We start from the raw sequence: 22500 nt of genomic DNA, 5'->3' as shown, positions 1-22500 counted from the left end.
CGAGGTGGGAACAATGGGAAAGGACACTACTCAGAACAGCACAATGAGGGACTCAGTGATTACGACACTGATTTCTTTTAGACTTCTCTGCAGCAACTTCAGAAAGACATCAAGAAGGGTCTGGTGGTGATGTCACTCGAGCTGGATAAAGTTTACACAAACTTCCTGAACAATTAGGTTTGCATCAAAATTGTCGCTGCCTAAATTAGTTCAAATCTCTAGCAATAGCAGTAATTCATTGATATCCCTAATACCATTCTTCACTATTCATGTCAATCGTTTGATCTTCAGTCGATTAAAATTAAAAGTCTTCTGACTTTCAACATGCATGACATGCTTCAAAACTTTTTATAAAAATTGTAAATGTGTGTAAAGGAAAAGAATTAATTGAAATGCATTAAAATGGCGAGAACTGGTGAACATTCTCCTTATTTCATCCATATTCATTGATGAATATGCATGAAATGAGGAGAATCGATAATTATGCGTGATAAGTGATGGATACGTATGGATGGATACACGAAAATTAATGAATGTTCCTTCGAAATTGTCATTTTTGTCCACTCGGGCTTGAAGCAATGCTTTGTGGAAGAAGCAGAAATTTGATGTAACTTATAAGAACAAGTATGCAACTGTATTACTTTGAAAGAGATGTTTTGATGAATCAAATTGTTTTGTGTTTCAAAACAATTTATGTGCACACTCTTGTCAAACTGTTTATTTTTCTTATAACTTTTATTTGATAGTTTAGTATCTCTTTAGGATTTTTAGACTTATCTTCTCTTTATTTACTTTTTTAATCTAGATGTTACAATTTAAACGTTTAGATTGAAAGCTTGCTTTGCTATGGTCAATTGTTTTCAAAGTTCACCTTAAGAGATTAACAGCCCCTGCAGTAGAAAATAACCAGCAAATTACCTGCAAAATTGAGAGTTGTCTTTTATTCAGCACTTCTCCATATAGTCGTAATAATAATGTTCTTGATGTACATTTTGTTGTCTAAGTAAAGTGCAAACGTCAAGTAAATATTTGTATGAGTTGATATTGTGACGCATTAAAATCGTTGAGCATCTCTAGTATGTATTTCAGCACATAACAATTTTGCAGTAACCGAATTGTGCTTCAAACAAGCGAAAAAGTTACGTTTTGCCTCAATCCTTCATAATGGGCAGTAATATCTTTACAATTTCAGAAATAAACACCATTGTTAGTTAGATGTAGTGTTTACGTTTAGGTCTTTTAGTTGGTTAATTTTAAAATGTGTCTTTGTATTTTTAGGTCATGCTACAAACTACGTTGTTGCTGTTTATCTGCCAACTGATGTACTGTCCAACTTTGCCTGAACAAATAAAAAAATAAAACTTCACTTATCGCCTCAGCTTTTAGAGTTATTCAGACTGCGTTTCTGTGAAATCAATTCATGTGTTGTAAGAAGATTACTTATTATCATCGATAGGTAAAGGAGAGCTTATTGAGAACGCATTTCTAAAGGTTTTGTTTTTAATAATCACCGTTTCAAAGCAAGACATTTTCTTCCCGATTTTATTGTTAATATTTAAGGCGTTAGTGTTTTCAGAGTAAAAGAATTTTTCTTCCGTAAGTAGCTTTCCAAGACACTGTATAAATACTTCATTTCTGACAGTGTGAAGTTAGGAAGAGTTCTGTACATTTTAGATTTGGCATTAAAATGCATGTAATGGGATAGACTTGTGTTTTTTGTGTTGGGAAAAAATCTCGTGGAAAAAGAATATATCCTTTAAATGGACAGGGATTTATAAATACACCTGTAATCAATGAAGATGCAAGAAATGGACTGGAATGTATTGGAGTTGATAAAACGATAAATATGCATGAAATCGATGAATATGCATGAAATGGACTGGGGATTTATAGACTGCAAAACAGTCGTATTTTTTGCGAACGCAAGCAACACGGTAAAATAATATTCAAACGAAAGGTCTGGAGCGAATGTAGAAACGGCGAGGGAGAATGGGGAGAGACGCCCTACGGGCTTGTGAGGCTCGCGCGCTTCACACGCGAGGGTCACGCTTCCGGCGCTTCGCGCCTTCCGAAAATGGAAGAAAACGACTGTTTTGCAGTCTAGGGGATTTATAAAGACGCATGAATTGAACTGGAATTTTTAAATATGCATGAAATGGACTGGGATTCATAAATATGCATGAATTGAATTGGAATCGAAATTGATTGGATATTATAAATATGCATGAAATCGATGAATATGCATGATTTGAACTGGAATTCATAAATATGTATGAAATTGATTGGAATTTATAAATATGCATGAAATCGATGAATATACATGAATTGAACTGGAATTTATAAATATGCATAAAATATGCATATGCATAAAATTGATGAATATGCATGAATTGAACTGGAATTTATAAATATGCATGAAATTGATTGAGATTCATAAATATGCATGAATTGATTGGAATTTATAAATATGCATGAAATCGATGAAGATGCATAAATTGAACTGGAATTTATAAATATGCATGAAATTGATTGGGATTCATAAATATGCATGAATTGATTGGAATTTATAAATATGCATGAAATCGATGAATATCATGATTTGAATTGGAATTCATAAATATGTATGAAATTGATTGGAATTTATAAATATGCATGAAATCGATGAATATGCATGAATTGAACTGGAATTTATTAATATGCATGAAATGGATTGGAAGTTATAAATATGCATGAATTGAACTGGAATTTATAAATATGCATGAAATTGATTGGGATTCATAAATATGCATGAATTGATTGGAATTTATAAATATGCATGAATTTAACTGGAATTCATAAATATGCATGAAATTGATTGGAATTTATAAATATGCATGAAATCGATGAATATGCATGAATTGAACTGGAATTTATTAATATGCATGAAATTGATTGGAATTTATAAATATGCATGAATTGAACTGGAATTTATAAATATGCATGAAATTGATTGGGATTCATAAATATGCATGAATTGATTGGAATTTATAAATATGCATGAAATCGATGAATATGCATGAATTGTACTGGAATTTATAAATTTGCATGAAATCGATGAATATGCATGAATTGAACTGGAATTTATAAATATGCATGAAATCGATGAATATGCATGAATTGAACTGGAATTCATAAATATGCATAAAATGAACTGGAATTTATAAATATGCATGAAATGGATTGGAATTTTTATATATGCATGAATTGAACTGGAATTTATAAATATGCATGAAATCGATGATAATGCATGAATGGATTGGAAGTGAAGAGCATGAATGGACTGGAATTTGAAAATATGCACGAAAAGAACTGCAATTAATGAAAATGCATGAAAGGGACTGGAATCTACAAATGTACAAAAAATCGATTAGTATGAAAATTAATGAATATGCCTAAAATAGACAAAAATAACGAATATGCATGAAATGGACAGGAATCGATGACATTAGCGGTTTAAAGACGAATGGACGCAATTGAAATGTATGAAATAGGCGACAAGGAATAGAGTAAATAAATATGCATGAATATGAAGAGGTAAGTCATGATGATTTGGCAGTGAATGATGATGAACAGGGTATGGTAATTACTGGTTAATAATTATAATCAGTTTTGATGGATGGCGTTAAATCATGTGAATGAATAATTAGAAATGTGACGATGAATGGTTTGGATTAATGGTGAAGGTGAAATATCAATAATGGATAATAATGGAAATGAATGTTCGGTGTTGGAATAGAAGAAAATAGACCTTTATCGGCTAACTCATGTTGTACCCAATTCAAACCCTTTGGGAATAAACGTTTTGTTCCAGGTATTTCCATGTCATTTAAATGTTACATTATCATGCAACTACAATACACAAAGAATCTTAGTCCCGGGAGATTTGAATTGGGTACAACATTGAGTTAGCCGATTAGGACTATTGATCATGAATCAAAGCAAGTATTTACCAGGTTCCCACAATGTGATCTTTCACTTTAAGCCTTTGGGTGGGTGGGTCATATAGCAGCTGTTGTAACATGTGGCTTGCTATCAGCAGCTAAAACAAATGTAAATACGTGCGTTACTTACATTTTATACATGATAAAAAGCTACCATAATACCGAGTAATGGCCAACAAACATGATATGTATCGTTCTCCTTGGGTAAGCTCGTGACAAAGTTTTCTGGTTAAGATTCCAACTGTTCATTCATTTAAAAGAAAATTATCTTTGCATTTCATTAATTCCTATTAAGTTGCACTAATAGCTGTTATACTTTGGTATTTCTGGAATTTTCTATTTGTTCTGTAATCTTCTCTCTTAATAAAGGTACGTAAAAGTAACTAATTCAGTTAAATACAGCAATACCCTTTTCCTGACTATGTACATATTTTCAATTAATAAATGGTGGTCTCCCAACTAGTTAAGCTTTTTAGTTAGTTTGGGAGACCAGCTATTGTTTGTATTTTTTATTCACATATGTTATATAGCTAGCTAGTTTACAGTACAAATAATTATTTGTGAGTTACTTTTTGAGAAGTGGTAAAAGATACGTAGACTTTTAAGTGACAACAGTTTTTACATTTTAAAATTGGTTTAAACGTTAAAAAAAAAATTTATGTTAAACTTAAGAATAGGCCATTTCCGAGTTCATGTCTGCCTCCTCTTCAAAGCGAGTCTAAGTGCGAAGTTTTTGTTATGAAATTTGTTTTCATTCATATGTAAAGTAGAACTAATTACCATCACAAAAACGTCGCACTTAGACTCGCTTTGAAGAAGGCGTAGACATGAACTCGGAATTACTGTAAAAACGTTGGACAAATTAAAATGCATTTAAAGAAAACGGCCATTTAAAAATATTGAGCTTGCTTGTCATTTGTTAATTGACTGCGTTAACGTGTATTATGTCATTTTTTTATGATTTAGATTTCTAGAATATGAAGAATTACATGACCATTAAACTAGTCTATCAAGGATAAGAGAAAATAAGGAATTTCGAGAAAATGGAAATGCAATGTTCTTAGAGACAAACGATAATGCTGCTGTGCAAGGAGAGAGTGGTCAAGGAAGGGGAGGGGAGGGGTACTGATTAGAGTACATGTCCTCATGAAAATATGATGACTTTCAGGTTATCATGCACGGTCTGCAAAAAAGAAAATGTCATCCACTAAAGATTACTTATCGACTAACAGAAAAGGTAACGAATGCCTTATTGATGGTGAAATGTTTTTTTGGGTTTGATTTGGAATGAATGGCAGGGGTTGGGGACAGTCACACAACTGAACAGAGGGTTGACGAAAAAGGGATTGAGCTCTAGGTATCTTCAAAATCTAACGGTTCTTAAATATTTCCTGTTTTTATACGTAATAATTGCTATCAATGTATTTGATGATGTACGTTAGTAATGGCTCCCTATGTTTACTTTCAGTTTTAGCGTTTACTTGCAAGAATAATTATTTGCTTTAACATTTTAAAATATCTAACCTATATTGTAAAAAAATACTATTTTAAAAGAAATAGAAAATTTAATGCTTTGCAGTCAATTGGAAGAAACATGTTTATTTTGTCATGTCTACAGCCGTCGTAATTCACGAATACCAAGGAAAGCACACACGATTTAGCGATGATAGGAAGTTGTACTTACAGTCAGATTCTTAGCATATTTCCTTGCAAAGTCTTGATTTTCCACTGGTTTTATTCTGCTTGAAATGTTCTGTTTGAAGTTTAAATTTGGTCCAGTGAATAATAAGAGCGAGTAAATAGAAATAACTTTTGCATAAGGAATATAAAACTGTACTTACGTTTTGAGTAATGCTGAGAACTTGGATGACATTAGGTTTATCCGTAATGATCGTCATTTGTCAATTACGACGTACCTAGCGAGAAACAAAAGAAGATGCTCGCAATTGTATTTAAGGTCGGTTTGAGGAGTGTCATTTGGAATTGGAACTTTGGGCTTCACGATAACTCTCTGCTGTGAATAGTCAAAGCTACGGCCAATAACAGCAGGTGAAAAAGTTGGGTTTGATGATAATGATGATGATGTCAAAACGAAATATTATGTTTTGCTCGGGGAAATAAAGATTTATTCTTACTAGTTAGACAGTGAAAAACCACACTTACGTTGTGTAGGTTTCGCAATGAGCGTTGGAATTTACATCTGTTGTTATCTCGCTTTCATAGATGGCTCAAAGTTGCTTTAGCGTACTACGAGAAAAATAACCAATAGAGTTTTTAAAATTGATAAAGGTAACTTAAATTCACCTACAGTTTGAGAGTTATCTTCGTTGGACGCCTGTTCGAATTAAGTTGTGCTTTATGAGCACAGGTAGATATCAATTTCAAAAGATCTTATTTGTATGCGAAGACCTTGAAAAAGGATAAGAGGCCAAAATAAAGTTTCGGAAGTAATTTTATAGAATGTTAGGGAAACACAAGTATTTTATCTACTTAGATGCTAAAAATACTTACGGCCTTTCAAGTTATGTTTTGGTTTTATCACTCTTCTAATCAGGCTGAGGAGTTATTACCTGGAAAAAAAGAAGAGTTTCATTTGCAAAGAGGCCATTATAAATTTAGTCGAGTATCAATCTAAGAAGGTAGGGAATATCTTAAAGAAAAACAGTAACTATAAAAGGATATCTTCGCAGCATTTAAACTAATCCTTGCCTATTTAACCTTACTGGTGCTTTCGTTTTTGTGCAATACTTACTCTTCTTTTTAGTATCTACCTTTCCAAGGTGAATAATTTAAATTTTTGCTCTACAGGCTGTACATATTTTAATTTATGATGAAAACAAATTACGCTTTAATAGTTTCCAAAATATTCTTGATTTTGCGAGTTATTTCTTGGTCAGCCATTAGATGATCAAATTTTAATATCACAAGAATATTGGTATATCTTTAAAGAATTATGGTTAGGTTGTTCAAATGAGAAAAATTGGTATAAGGATGATTGAAGAAGAGTTATCAAAAACGTAAGACTTTGGGATTTAAGTGGTATTTGTTAGCGTTTCATTAAATCTTTCTTCAAATCGTTGCTACCGGGGTTAGAGGGGGGAAGGTGAATGGTCAATTGAGGAGGAGGGGAGTAGGGGAGGGCGATATTAAAATTACATGTCTTTTTGATGCCATGGTGGTTTTGAAATGACCTCATGTACGTAAAAAGGGTACTGTGCTACTGGCGCTGGAGGACAAAGATGGGGGGGGGGGGGGGGGTTACTGGGGTGGGAGGAGGGGGGAGTGAATGGTCAATTGAGAAGGAGGGGAGTAGGAGAGGGCCTCATTAAAATTACATGTCCTTGTGATTCCATGGTGGTTTTCAAATGACCTCATGTGAGAAGGGTATTGTACCGGTGTAGGATGAATGGTCAACTGAGAAGGAGAGTGCTAGGAGAGGGTCCTCTTAAATTACATGTCCTTACTGTATATGATGACTACGATGCCATGGTGGTTTTCCAAAAGAGAAAGATGATTAAAATTGTCTATATATAGCCTCTATGCATCAGTAACAACCCTCAGATTTGTGAAAAAACTTCGACGAGGAGCGATTGTTCGCAATACTTTCATTGCGTTGTTCTTGTCAGTTTGTCCAAAAAAATGTGAAGGAAGTTAAGGACGGTGCCTACTATTGTTATTGCGCATACGTTCTACGCATCTTCAGATACTCGGGTTTCCTATTGGCCATTCTTACCAATACAGGGATATTTTAGTGCGGTTTAAAACTATGCAGAGAAAGTAGATCTTCGTAAGTACTCTTGGTATCCAAAAAGAAAATTGTTGTTCAGAGTAATGAAGGGATTTCGCGAAAATAGGAATGTAATGACCATAAATACAAAAGATAAAGTTGTTGTACAAGGATAGTGTGGTCAGGGGTTACTATAGAGTACATGTCCTCATGAAAATATGATGACTTCCAGATTATCATGTGCAGTCTGCCAACAAGGTGTTTTCTTGGGCTGGAGCTGGGAGAATCTCTTTTGAAGGTGTTTAAAATCTAACGGTTCTTAAATATTTCAAAGTTTTGTTTATGTATTACTTGCTATAAATTGTATTTCATGATAGACGTTAGGAATGGTTCGCATTGTTGACTTTTAATTTTAAGCGTCGACTTGTAAAAATAATTATTTCATTTATCATTTTAAAATATTCATCCTTTTTACTGTAAAAATACTATTTTAAAATATTATTGTTAATAACTAAAACGAAATACAGAAAATTTCAATGGCTTTTAGTCATTTGAAAGATGCTATAGACGTTGTCAAAAGGTAGCGTAATTAAGGGAAAAAAGGAAATGCACACATGGTTTAGAGAATAGACGTTAACATAATAACGAGAGGTAGCGATCGATAGGAAGTTATACTTACAGTCTGAATCTTAGCATATGGCCTTGCAAGGCTTCATTCTCCACTGGTTGTATTGTGCTTGAAATATTCTGTTTGAAGTTTAAATTAGGCGTAGTGATAAGAGCGAGTAATTGGAAATACTTTAATAAGGGATATAAAAATGCAGTTACGCTTTGAGTAATGCTTACAACTTGGATAACATGCTTGTTGGCTTGGTCCGTAATGATCGTCATTTGTAAATTACAATTTACCTAACGATAAAAAAAAGAAGATGCAATTGTATTTACGGTTTGAGGATTGTCGTTTGGAATTACAACTTTAGGCTTCTCGTTGACGGTCTGCTGTGAATTAGAGTCACTGCTACTGTCGAAAAGAGCAGGCATAAAAGTTGGGTAAACTTGATGATGACAAAACAAAATAATGTTTTGCTTGGGAAAAAAAATATTTGTTTTATTACTAGTAGTTAAGACAATATAAAACCACACTTACGTTGTGTAAGTTTCGTAATGGCCGTTCGATCTTGCTCGTATGTGTTTGAAACTTGCTTTATCGTACTGGTGGAAAAATAAAAATGTTTTATGATTATTAACCGAGTTATCTAGTAGAGTTGAAAAATTCAAGAAGTGACGTAAAATTTACCTACAGGTTGGGAGTTGGACTGTGCTGCCAAGAACGCCTGTTTGAAATCAGTTTCTGCTTTATGAGCATAGGTAGATATAAAGTTCAGAAGAACTTTTTTTTATATGCGATGAGGGACAGATTAAGAACAGTTTACTTATGGGCCTGATGCCTATCAATGCTGATTTTCCTCCGCGATTGTTTGATGGTAGATCTTGTTGAATAAGAATAAAGACAAAAACAAAGTTCCCGAAGTAATTTCTTAGTATGCTAGGTGAACATTAGTATTTTATCGGCTTAGGTGAGTGAAAGTACTTACGGCCTTTTAAGTTATGTACTGTCCTCTGCAATACTGTCATTTTTCTGTTAAGGCTGAGGAGTTGTTGCCTGAAAATAAAGATGGTGTCATTGGCAAAAGAGGCAATTAAAATTTGTGAATTTAATATGGTATCAATATAAGAGAGTGGTGAATCTTTTGTGACAAACTGTAACGATAAAAGGGTCATTAAACTTCGAAGCATTAACCTAATCCTTGCTCTATAGGGAAGATATCTCTTAAAATATTGAACAAAATGAATCATATACTTTTGTTATTGAAATGTGCCAACCACAGAAAGACCCTTTGTCTCAACAACCAATGAGGCTCTGGTTGGCACATTAATGACAACCGGTGACGTCAGCGATATCTTCCCTATTGACCTCACTGATAGAGTTTCGCTTTCGTCCAATACTTATTATTCTGCTAAATTTCCACCTTTGCAAGTAAAATAACTTCAATTTTATCCATTTTATCACGAAAAGGACAAGAGTGTAAATTCTGCCTTTGCATTTAAACTGAACTGTTTGTGAAAGAGTACATTAACAGTTAACTGTTTATTGAAATTCGAAAGTGCGGTAAAAGTTAATTAAATCATTATTTATAATAGCAAGAACTTTACGTGGCAAACTATTGGTATTCTTTCAAAACGATTGGTAAGAATGATTGATGATGAATTGTCAAACTTAAGATTCTGGGATTTAATTGGTGTTTGGTAGCGTTTAAATTTTGTTTCAAATCGTTATTTGTTTATTGGCTGTGTTGAAGTGTTATCACTTTGTCGTGTTCTACTGGAATCAACCGTTTTAGGTTGTTTGGAATGGTTGCTACTGGGGTTTGAAGAGGATAGGGGGGTTTTCAAAATGACCTCATGGTACGTAAAAAGGGTACAGTGGTACCGGGGCTGGAGGTTGAATGGTCAATGGAGGTGGAGGACGCCATTAAAATTACATGTTCTTATGATACCATGGTGGTTTTCAAAATGACCTCATGTACGTAAAAAGGGTACAGTGGTACCGGGGCTGGAGGGTGAATGGTGAATGGAAAAGGAGGAGGACGCCATTAAAATTACATGTTCTTATGATACCATGGTGGTTTTCAAAATGACCTCATGTACGTAAAAAGGGTACAGTGGTACCGGGGCTGGAGGGTGAATGGTGAATGGAAAAGGAGGAGGACGCCATTAAAATTACATGTTCTTATGATACCATGGTGGTTTTCAAAATGACCTCATGTACGTAAAAAGGGTACAGTGGTACCGGGGCTGGAGGGTGAATGGTGAATGGAAAAGGAGGAGGACGCCATTAAAATTACATGTTCTTATGATACCATGGTGGTTTTCAAAATGACCTCATGTACGTAAAAAGGGTACAGTGGTACCGGGGCTGGAGGGTGAATGGAAAAGGAGGAGGACGCCATTAAAATTACATGTTCTTATGATACCATGGTGATTTTCAAAATGACCTCATGTACGTAAAAAGGGTACAGTGGTACCGGGGCTGGAGGTTGAATGGTGAATGGAGAAGGAGGAGGACGCCATTAAAATTACATGTTCTTATGATACCATGGTGATTTTCAAACTGATCTCATGTACGTAAAAAGGGGTACAGTGGTACCGGGGCTGAAGGTTGACGCCATTAAAATTACATGTTCTTATGATACCATGAGAAAGGGTAACGAAAGACGAAAATTGGCTACATGTAGCTTCTGTGGGTGAGTAAGCATCACACGATTTGTGAAAGGTACTTCCACGATGAGCAATTTGTTCGCAACACTTTCTCATTGCTTTGTTTTTGTCAGTTTTTAAAAAAAAAGCAAAGGAAGTTGCCGCTGGAAGAAACTAGTGTTTTGTTTAAAATATTGTTTAAATAAAGTGCTCGTGTTTTTGACGATTTGCGAAGGGCTCAATTTACTTGTTTGATAATTAAAAAGCTTTATGTGCGTGATAGCGTTGTTGGGTTAGGGTGGGATGACTGGCAGGGGTGGGGTGGGGGTAGGAACAGTTAGGAGGGTGAGCAGGGAGGGATGGTGGGTTGAGGTTAACAAGATCTCTGAAGAGAGTTTAAATTTCCTACAACTGCTAAAAAGGTGAATGTTTTAATGCGTTTTAAGTTACTATAAGTTGTTCTCTAGTGTTTTTGTTCCAGCGGCCAATATAATCTTCAGCCTTCATTTAATTTTCGGTGGAGTACGCATTTTTAGAATTGATTACGAATAGCATGGTTTATCTTAACATCAGAAGAGAAAATTGATAAGTTTATTGCTTTAAAAAAGGCAGAAATAGAAGGTATAAGTTTGGCTAGCGGCCGCCATTTACAATATCAAGATCTCGCTAGTATTAGCTGCTGTTGTAGACGGATGTCGTCTATGAACGAAAAAAGGCAAACATGATGTGGGGAGAATAAAGTTTATTGAACAAAGTACCAAAACATTGATAGTGCGTTATACTTAGAGTACGAATGATATTACCTGGTATGAAAGGTGTTAATTTTCCATTTGTTGTTATCTGCTTGAATGTTTACAACTAAAAAAAAGTAAATTTGCTAGGGTCAATAGTTAGGACTCAGTAATGTCGGCTGGAAATTATAATGTTTGCTATAACAAATGTTAATGAGATGAGAAACTGGCAGTTGTACTTACGATTTTAAATTGCGAGTTCTGGATGACTGCCATCTGCAAATTAGAATTGCTACCCCTACAAAAGATCTGCTCAAAAATGGGTTATATGATCATTAAAAAAAAATTCAAATGTGTTAATTGCATTTGCCTTGCGAAATTCATTAAAAATGCACTTACGACTGGCTATGATCCTTCGTGTATTATGTATTGCCATTAACGCCTGCTTTAATCTGAGGCTGGTAAATTAGGTTAGATAATGGTATTTAAGGCACCATCAATCTCGTAGAATTCAATCAACATCATTTTAGTTAGAAAGCTAAAACTTACTTACGTTTGAAGTAATCCTTACTTGGTCTTCAAAGTTCTGCTCTTTTCTTGCATCGGTCATGATCTGCTTAATATGCACAGTCCTGGGTGTAAGTGTATAAAGTACAATTTTAAAAATATGGGTCGAGTCATACCAAATGCGTTCGTTATCTAATGAAGAGGGCAATAAAAAGAGTCACTATGACAGTGTTCTAGTAAAAAGACTTGCTTTATTTATTAGGGCTAGATATATAAGATTGTATCATCAAATTTGCAGGAATTATTTTTAAAAGGTTAGTATACTCGATACAAAGTCACAAGAAATACTTACCGTTGGAAAGGTAATCCACTTATCTTCCAAATTCCTGAGGCCATGAAGTTGATAGCTGAAAATAAACACTTGTAAAATACTCCGCCTGATTAATTACTGCACGGTAAGAATTTGTTGAATTAGGTGTTCGTATGGGTATAGGGGTTGTAGATTGTCAATTGATCGAAGTGCAGAAAAAAATGTATCTAGAAGTAAATTTAATTCAACAATTAAAGTGGGTATTTGGAAAACACGAAGTTAAGATTTAGATTTCAGCATTTAGATGTGCAATACACTAGTTTTTTTTTTTAAAAAAAGGAGCTGTTTTGGTAGAGGAACTGTATCATTGTGGTGTCGGTCATTGGCGTTAAGTGTTATTTGCAGTTGATTGGGTTGAAATTGAAGGGGTGGGGGAGAGATGGGTGGGTTTTATGGAAATTAAGTGTTGTTTTTAGAGGGAAAGGAAACGTTTTGATATGATGTAGAAATTATATAAACTAAAATTATAAAAATGAAGTCGGAGCCTAATTATGTTTCAAGGGTATGTACGATGGAGAAGCATGTAACGTCTGGAGGGTTTTGAATTGGGGTCTGAAAAGAGTGAATTAGATAAGTGTGTTGGATGGATTTATTTTTTACATCAACTGTGCTCGAAACAAACAAAGGACCAGCAATTTTAACCAATCAGAAGAAACCATGTCACGTGTGACTGCTTCTGTCTAATTCACTCTTGGGGCCAACTGAAAGGAAGAGGGTTGGGTGATAAATAATTTTGAGAGGGGGTCGACATGGGCATTTTAGGGGAAATGTGCTAATGAAAGAATTGGAAGGGAAATGAGTGTCCAAAGTGTGGCGTCATAGTCCAATTTGGGAGGGTAGGGTCGAGAGGGGTAGGGGTAGTAAGGGAGGGGGGAATGTATGTCCTCAAATTATGGCGTTTAGGATTCAAGCAAAGACGAGGGGTTGGGATGGGTAATGGGAAATACTATATAAAGGGTTTTCGTGGTTCAAGAAACGATGGGGATTTGAAGTGATATAGTTTTGGAAAAAAGGTTCACTAGTAGTAATTTAGGGCCTAAACAAAGTAAGCTACTAAACATCTGAAATGATTTAGTGTGCAATAATAGGTAGAAATGGGCTACTTGAGGGGAAATGTTTATTTGTACCAACAGAGTTAGTTTCCATTCCTGGTTTTACTATTGGTTTTAGGGGTTTTGAGATTGGCCAAGAATAGAATTAATTCATTGGCCAAGAATAGAATTAATTCATTGACTGATGGAGGTATTGTGTACTGTGGAGGTATTGTGAAAATGCATTAAAATATAATAAGGCAGTTGATTAAAATAGACGAAGAATATTGGCATGATGATTGTGTTAAGTCTTCTTTAATTGGTTTAATGGCTTCATTTATTTTTATACTTATTGTTTAAAAATTTATTATGAGTGGGTGTTGTGCAGAAAAGAGGAAAAGAAAAAAAAACAAAAAAGAGAGCCGGGAAGGGTTTTGGAAAATAAAGTTAAATTATCGTGGGAAGTTCGGGAAAGTCTGTTGTGCTGTTGGCTAGAAATGTAAACAGTAAATTGCGATAGGGTTTATCGATGATCCCTTGTCGTTATGTCCAGGGTTCTCTGAGCAGTTTTTTTTTTTTAGGGCTCTGGTCGTGTTGTTTTCTGTGGTCGGTAATCTGTAGTTGTAGGCTAAGGAAATAAGTACAATTTCAAAGCATTGATTAGTTACTATAGTAGGGCGAGATTTGAGGGATCGTTATTGTAAAAATATGAAGAGACGTGGCCGAAATTCAAAATGATTGTACGGAGGCTACTAAATGAGATACCCACCCACTTTGCGGATGAGTTACTTGTTGGTGTGTCAAATGAAGAATGACATTCACTGCCGGGTGCGGATAAGACGTATCTGAAAATGGAGCGAATAACGTAATACAAATATTTAAGATATTGACCTGATGAAGAGAGAGTGAAATAAGTACTTACAGTTCGATGTTGGCAGTCCCCAAAAACGGTGTAAGATTCTACTGCTAAAATTACTGGTAAGAAGAAGCGAGTTTGGCGTGAAAGTTTTATAGGGCATAAAATTAAGGCTAGTAACGAAAAATGTTGTTATGGTTCCTATTACAGATACTGGAGCTTCATATATCTACAGACTGGTTTTTGAGTAAATACTGCAAAAAGAAGAAAACAGACAAAGGTTAAGTATGTATGTATGTAAAGGCCTGGCCAAACGCTCGCAGCATTTCAACGGAACATCTTGCAACATTTTGGATCATTGTTGTAGTCGTTTGGTCAAGTTCAAGTAAAAATGCACTTACGTTTTTGAGTAAGGCTGACAACTTTGATTTCAGTTTGGTCTGTAATGATCGTCATGTGCTAATTAAAATATTTAGCTAACGAGAAAGAAAAGAAGATGCAATAGACTATTTTCGTATTCTCAGTATTGGACTGGAAGTAGCTTGCAATGGAGGCCAATGCGGGAGGGAATCTTTTCAAATGCAAATGCGTTTGAATTTATAATTGTTCTGCTCTTTTCTCGTTTCCAAAAGGTGTGTCATAGTTGCTATAGCGTACTATGAGAAAAACAATAGTTTCATTATAATCAACTGAATTACCTAATAGAGTTTTAAAAATTCTCAATAAAATAAGTTAAATTCACCTACAGTTTGAGAATTATCTTCGTTGGACACCTCTCTCGAATTAGGTTTTGCTTTATGAGCATAAGTAGAAATGAAGTTCCGAAGAACCTGTTATATGCGATGAAGAAGGCCAGATTAAGAACAAAATACTTACGGGCCTGTTTAAATGGGAAAAAAGACCTTCCTGAAAGATAAAAAGACAAAAAGAAAGTTTCTTAAAGTAGTTGTATTGTATCTTAGGCAAACATAAGTACTTTATCTACTTAGGTGATGAAAATACTTACGGCCTTTCGAATTATGTATTGCTGTCATTCCTCTAATGAGGGGAAGGAGTCGATACCTAAAAATAAAAGATGGTATGTATGTTTTAATTTATGATGTAAAAAATTACACTCTAATAGTTTAGAAAATATTCTTGATTTTGCGAGTTATTTTCTTGCTCAGTAGTTAGATGATGAAATTTGAAATCTGAATATCACTAGAATAAGGGGATATATATATTTTAAAATTATGACGAGGGTGCTTAAATGAGATTAAAATATTTTGTTTAATTTTTTATAATTAATTTATGGTTATTTCGTAATTGCAAGAACTTTACTTGGCAAATTATTTAATTTCGCATTCTTTCAAAAAATTGGTAAGGATGATTGAATAAGAGTTGTCAAATAAGACTTCAAGACTTAAAAAAAGTGGTGTTTGGTAGCGTTCAAATCATTATTTGTTTATTGGCTGTGTTGAACTGTTACTTTAAGATGTCTTATTTTTAAGTATCATAACGTACATCACGACGGAAAAGTGATCAAGAGATTTTGGAGGTAACGAATATTGCGTAATTACTTCAAAAGGGTACTGTGCTAGCGGGGTTGGAGGGTGGTCAATTGAGAGAGAGGGCTACATTAATATTACATGTTCTTATGAAGCTATGGTGTCTCTCAAATGACCTCATGTACGTAAAAAAAGGGTACTGTACCGCGGTTAGGTGAATGGCCTTCATTAAAATTATATGTCCTTACATTTTAAGCTTTGTGTGCCCGATATCGTTGTTGGGTTAGGGTGGGAGGATTGTCAGGGGTAGGGTACGAACAGTTAGGGAACTGAACAGGGAGGAATACAAGAATGATGGGTAGCGGTTAAGGAGATCTGTGCAAAGCGTTTAAGTTGCTATAAATTGTTCTCTAGTTTTCTTGTCCCGTCCAGTATTATTCCTTATCAAACTGTAGTGTTTTTGATCACGTTAAAAGGAAATTATGAAAGGTAATTTTAAACTGCTTTAAATCGGTTTAACCCTGTATCATTTATTGTTACAACGAATGAGATCGAAGGGGAAAATATTTGAAAATGGGTTGATAAAAGAACACCATTTAAAGGATGTTTTCTAGATGATAAGTGTTAAAGAATAAATTACAGTTGCGTTAGCAGTCTCCAATAAAGGCGTAGAATTGAAATGGTGTGCAATAAGTCTCCATCTACGGGTAAAAAGAAGAATGTTTAGTTTAAATATGATAGGGGGTATTTATTTAATAAAGGCTGCCTGGAATAAGGCACATTTATCCTTGGAATAGAGTTATTACACCTTTCAGGAACCCGGCCCAGAAAGAATATTTACCGTTTCCGTGGCAATTACTGGTATTTCAGTTGTCCATATTCTGGTTTATGGATGAGTGAAAGAGGCTAAAAGTTAAAATAAATATGCCTGATAGCATTAGTATGGAAAACTTCTTGTTGCTTTGAACTTAACGACTTATTTAACATAAAACGCGCAAAATGAGTACAAATATTTCCCGGTGTTGTACGTTTGTCAATTGAATGTACAGTTGCAGAGACTGCTCTTTTTTTGAGCAGGCGCGTCTGGTAAAAATTGTATGAAAATTTTGTAATAAAATGGGTCATTCTTCTTATAGGATAAGGAGAGTCTCTGGCTCCGAGTTCTACAAGTCCTGATTTTTCTGAAAGAAAAAAAAATGTTCCAAATGGACTACATACCGCATAACGAATTGAGCCATACTGTTAAAGTATTTGGTTCGCCCCTAAAACGGTGAGGGGGTGGTTAATTCGTTTTCAAATCGAAAGATATTTCCGAGTACTCAAGGCCTTTTTTGGTACCAATCAGCTGATTCTACTTCAGGGGTGGGAGGTGAACAGAAATAAAATGAAATTCTTTGTTCTTTTTATAGCCCAGTCATGTTTTTAAGTCATGGAGCGGTCCGAGAAAGGGTACATCAAGCCTATTTTAATCTATATAGATTCAATTTGAGCTAAGTGCGAGTGCCTTATGGACATGCAATCCAAATTTAGCTGTGGGGAAGGCTTACACAATGACCTCATGAAAACAATGGCTTATACAAGAGTGAATTAGATAAGAGTGCTGATCTTTCACTTTGCGGTCTTGCCGCATCACAGTCACAAATGGATTTATTTTCTTTTTTTAGATCCACTTTGCGCGCGAAACAAACAAAGGGCCGCCAATTTTAACCAATCAGAAGAACCCATGTTACTCCTGACTGCCTCTGCCATGTTTTTTTCAGGGACGTGACAACTGATTTTCGTGGGAACAGGTTTTCTAAAAATAGACTCATTTTGTGACTGTGCTGGGGAGCCCACCCATGCCATAACACCACTCTTATCTAATTTACTGTTGGTTTAAGGACAGAGCCTGTAGTGAAGGACGAAATACCAAGAAAAACACATGACCTCATGAAGTCTGTCGACGATGACAATTTTAGGAGGAAATTGTAAGGTTGTCATGATGATTATGACAAACACGAAGGTACCCGTTGAGGGAAGGGGAGGGAAAATAGAGATGGGGGAGAAAAAAATGAAGAAACCAGGGAGGGGAAGGCAAAGCGACAACTGAGTCCTAAGGTAACTCAGGGGCATGGTGACTGGGTAGGGTCTCATGCGTTAAATTAATATGTACTTATTAACTGAGTGGGAGGGCCGGACGACAACATATTTTGTCCGAGGCCATGGCGCACGGACCTCGTTGCGCTCGGTCCGTGCGTCATGATCGAGGGCCAAGCTTGACCCCGAGGGCCTGTCAAACCTGACCTAAACTGGTCAATAAGCATTTTATCATATGGACTCTTTTAAACTCTTCATGAGCACTCAAAATATGAAGTTTGGTCAAAATAAGTAACAAAAGATTTGCACGGAAAATATATTCATTATGTCGTTTGAATTTGTTTTTCTGGATGTAAAGAACTTATGGATGTTTTCAAGGGACGAAATCCTTTAAAATAGCATCGCACGTAGTAGTACGTACTCTTAGTAGGGCCGTACGGCTTTTTCTGGCCCTGTTCGCGCTAATACGTGCCGCCCTCACGCGGGGATTTTCCAAAAGGCCTTTACAAACGAGGACATATTGTTGCGGACGCATTGTTCCTCATGATGTTTCTTGGGCGCGCAAACGCGCGGGACACAAAATGAATGTTGTGTTTCCATGCTGCGCAAACTGAGAAACATTTTTTGCGGACACAAAATGTTTCTGAACAAAATCAGAAACATTTTTTATGTCCCGGACACAAATTTATGTCCGCAACAAATGTTGCGCGCGCGGGCAGACGGGAAAACATTTGTGTTGGAGACAACGGTCCTAATGTGTCCTCGTTTGCCAGTACCTTAATAGTTTTACAATGAAGGCGCGCGCGGGGTCGTACGGGACATGTGATAAACGGATGTCGTCATTTGTTACTTGTCCGCATACCTTATTTGGATTTGTAGTTTCATTCGCTTGCCTAACGATGGACACATCGACCGACCAAGACATCGCAATTATATGGAATTTCCTAATGCTTTTCATAAAGATGGGATTTAGCTAAATTTCTGCATTTTAAGTAATTGAAATGAGTGCCTACGGAGTTGCTTCACGTTATCCTAGGATTTGGTTTGTTCGAACTTTTAGCGATAAGGATCAGACTTCATGTGTTTGCAAGTTTCGATAATTGTATCAACGAAAATGTGATAAGCTTGTACACTTTAAAATTACTACAAAGAAGGTAATAACACTGACTTTTGGAGTCACAATTTGCATCACGTTGGATGTTTAAGAAACGAGATGAAAGGCGGTTTATTTAAGGATAAGGATATTTGACGATGACTGCAAGATCCAAATCATTCGCTCACTCACTCAAATAGTGTGGAAAAAAGTTGTATCCTAGTTTTCAAAACGCAACGACAATATACATGTTTGTCAGCTGTGTCTGTTATGGTTGAAATTCGCTTTACTCTAGTCGAAAACCCGTTGAGAAATTTGGAAGGTAGAATTTTGGAACCTTCTTAACAAGTACTTTGGTTGCCAATATTTCAGGGTATTTTTTTTTTACATTTTAGGCAACGGAATTCTGTGAACGCATAAAGTATAGCCTGGCATAATTAAGAAAAACTGGACCCTTCTACGGCAAAATTCACTTAACGAGAGCTAATCCTCAAGAGAAATGCACCACCAAACAGAACAAGCGCACTATTAAGTGCGATAACTTTTGTGCACCACGCACTTATTTTTGCATACATCACCTTCACTGCGGTCCGTCTTTTAATTTGTCTTCTCCAAAGTCGTCCTTGTGTCTGGAACACAGCATCATATTTGTCAAGATCACTTCTTCTTCCGGCAACGATAGTTCGATAACCGTCCAAACTAGCTGTTTGCCCGAAGGCGAAGCGATGAGTCTCCAAATTGGGCTTCAATTTATTTGGTTCAGAAAGGTTGCTGATTGGCTGGTACGCGTACATTCCAATGCCTAATCGAAGTGACAACAAAGTGTGTCACATGTAGCCTCATCTTCACAACATCTACACGAGAAAAATGTCACTGGTGTGCTTTGGCCGTGAAAATCCTTGCTATTATTGCTAATTTGACGTCCCCGGGAAATTTACTCGTCTGAATGCAAAGTCCGTGAAAGCGTGAAATTATCAAGTGCGCGGATTTCGTGAAAAACGCTGAGATTTCAAGAAGAAATATTTATTTTGTTTTAAAAAAACAAGACCTCACAACTGACATTCCCTTTGGTTTTGAAACATATTGAAACCATGAAATAATAAGAAAATATGGCAGAATCATTTTTATAGTTGTCTTTGATTTAATTGAAGGTGCAAGGAAAGTCGGGATGACCTACGTTGCGTCTGTTTTGCGTCTTAGTGCGTGGCCAATGAAAATGTACTTAACCAGTCACATGATCAAAGGCCGAGTCGCGAAAATGTTGGATTTGGGACACGCCAATATCACGGGATAAGTCACGTCTTCCTCTGCGTGACAACCTGTGAAACTCACGGTCGATGAAAAAACTAAGTGAACAACAAGATGTGATTTACGCGTTATGTTATGGACGCCGTTTCGGATGCCACAAACATTCTATCATAAAGAACTTTTATTGACATTATCGCTGCTGTGAACTTTGTCTGAAGCTAGGAATTGGTTACAAACAAAATATATTACATTTCTATTATTAACAAGGGTCTATACACCGTTTGAGGCCGGTTATCAGTGAGTTTATGCTTTTGAAGGCGAACTCAGCCATTTAATTCTTTTTTCTTTTTTCCCATTTCATCTATTGTCTAAGCCCTTTGTATGTTCTGAATAGAATTTTCAAGCCATAGAATGCGGAAAACCGCATTTATAGTGTGGTTTAATTCCACGTTGCCGCCATGTTGATATACGATAACAGAAGATCTCTCATCGGCTGACTGCAACAATGAATGATGAATCACCAAATTGCGATATTTCTTGTTTACAAACATTGACGTCGCATTTCTTCTGATATTCAAATTTGCCAACCACGGAACAAAAGAAGTCATTTTTTCAGCAACCAATTAGGTTCTGGTTGGGAGATTAATAACCATGGGTGACACACGAAGCATCGCTATAGGGACCTTAAGCAAGGCAACGACGATGGCTACGAGAACGTTGTCTAAAAATGTTATTTCCCGTTACTGTTCAAGCAATAGAAAACGTTGGGAGTTGGGAGTTGGGAGTTGGGAGTTGGGAGTTGGGAGAATTCTCGACAGTTATGCAAACCCGAGACGTACCCCTAGTGTTTAGATGAGGCTATGGAAACACGGAAAAAAGTCTTCTATTGCTTTTATAAAATATTTCTCAAAGACAATTCAACAAATGAAGGAAATGCTGGGTTTTTTTACTTCTTGATTAAAAGAGATTTTCTTGACCCACGCTCATATTTCCTACCAACCAATCAAAACTCGCGTCTGGCAATACATAACCAATCAAAATTCGCCTGATGTCACAGCCGTGTTCCATACTCTCATCTAAACACAGCTATTGACCAGCTATTGTGCGCGTACTATACTAATTAAAATAATTTAGCGATTACTACAAGTCGCTCGGCTTGGAAAGTGTGAATACACATTGCAAGAATAAAATTTGTGAGGACGGTGTTGATATTTAGAGAGAAAATTGAAAATTCATCGTTAGGGGCTCTCGTCCTCCTCGAGACCTAAAATTTGATCATTTAGCGTCGTTGTCAAGACAAAAACGGCAAAGAAATGTATCAAAATGTAAAACGCACGTGCACGTCATATTTTGAGATGACGTTTTCGGCGACGTCGCCGTCGCAGATCTTGACGTCCCAACTGTTTCTTATTTTCTGCTCTACTACAAATAATAATAATATTGTGGAACATTGTGTTCTTAATTAGAGGTGATTGTCAGTTGAGAGAGTGGACAAATTACACCGTGACCATTTTTCGCCATTCGTGTCGTTAGGTTTTCTACAACAGCTCTTCACCAGATAAGTGTCAAACTAACCTGGGACGAAACTGACCCAAGACGACAACGCATGAGAAAGTTCAACAAAGATAAAATACTAGAGATGGATTTTAATGCCTATCTGGCGTCCTCATCAGATGAAGAGAAGTCGAAGAAAGGAGAGGAAAATTCAGATGGCAAGGAAGAGTCAGATGAGGACGAAGACAAGAAAATTAATAAATACAAGGTGTGTTTGTGGATTGCAAACGACCTCATGGGGTAAGGTCACCAACTCATACGGTTCTATTAGGAACCTTGTGTTCCAGGCTAATTTCTCTAGGGTGGTCATTGCACCATATCAACCCAGTTAATAAACCCATTCCTGTGTAACTTCGCTTCCCCACTGACCCAGCACCAGAGTTTCCTTAATAAATACAAGGTGAGTTTGTGGATTGCAAACGACCTCATGGGTTAAGGTCACCAACTCACAAGGTTCTATTAGGAACCTCATGTTCCAGGGTTGAACCCAGGTTGCAGAAATGGGAGGCGCGGTTGATGGGCTAAGCCACCCTGCTTTCCCTTTTTCATTGAAGTGGGTTCAACTTCGTCCACATTGTGTGA

At 36.1% G+C, this 22500-nt stretch overlaps 1 protein-coding gene and 1 long non-coding RNA gene across 3 annotated transcripts in view; both read left to right on the top strand.

The window, feature by feature from the left end:
* Positions 1–1696, top strand: part of LOC137985507 (uncharacterized) — a 10131-nt gene extending 8435 nt beyond the window's left edge. For both annotated transcript variants that reach the window (XR_011119309.1, XR_011119308.1), the window contains exons 6-7: positions 1–177; positions 1279–1696. The exon at positions 1–177 is cut by the window's left edge and continues 20 nt beyond it. This is a non-coding gene — a long non-coding RNA (uncharacterized lncRNA). The remainder of the gene's footprint in view (positions 178–1278) is intronic.
* Positions 1–22500, top strand: part of LOC137985505 (ESF1 homolog) — a 65721-nt gene that overhangs the window by 41008 nt on the left and 2213 nt on the right. The window lies entirely within an intron of this gene.

This window comes from Montipora foliosa, chromosome 14, assembly GCF_036669935.1.
Source record: "Montipora foliosa isolate CH-2021 chromosome 14, ASM3666993v2, whole genome shotgun sequence".
Taxonomy (NCBI): domain Eukaryota; kingdom Metazoa; phylum Cnidaria; class Anthozoa; order Scleractinia; family Acroporidae; genus Montipora; species Montipora foliosa.
This window is presented reverse-complemented; position numbering and strand designations above follow the sequence as displayed.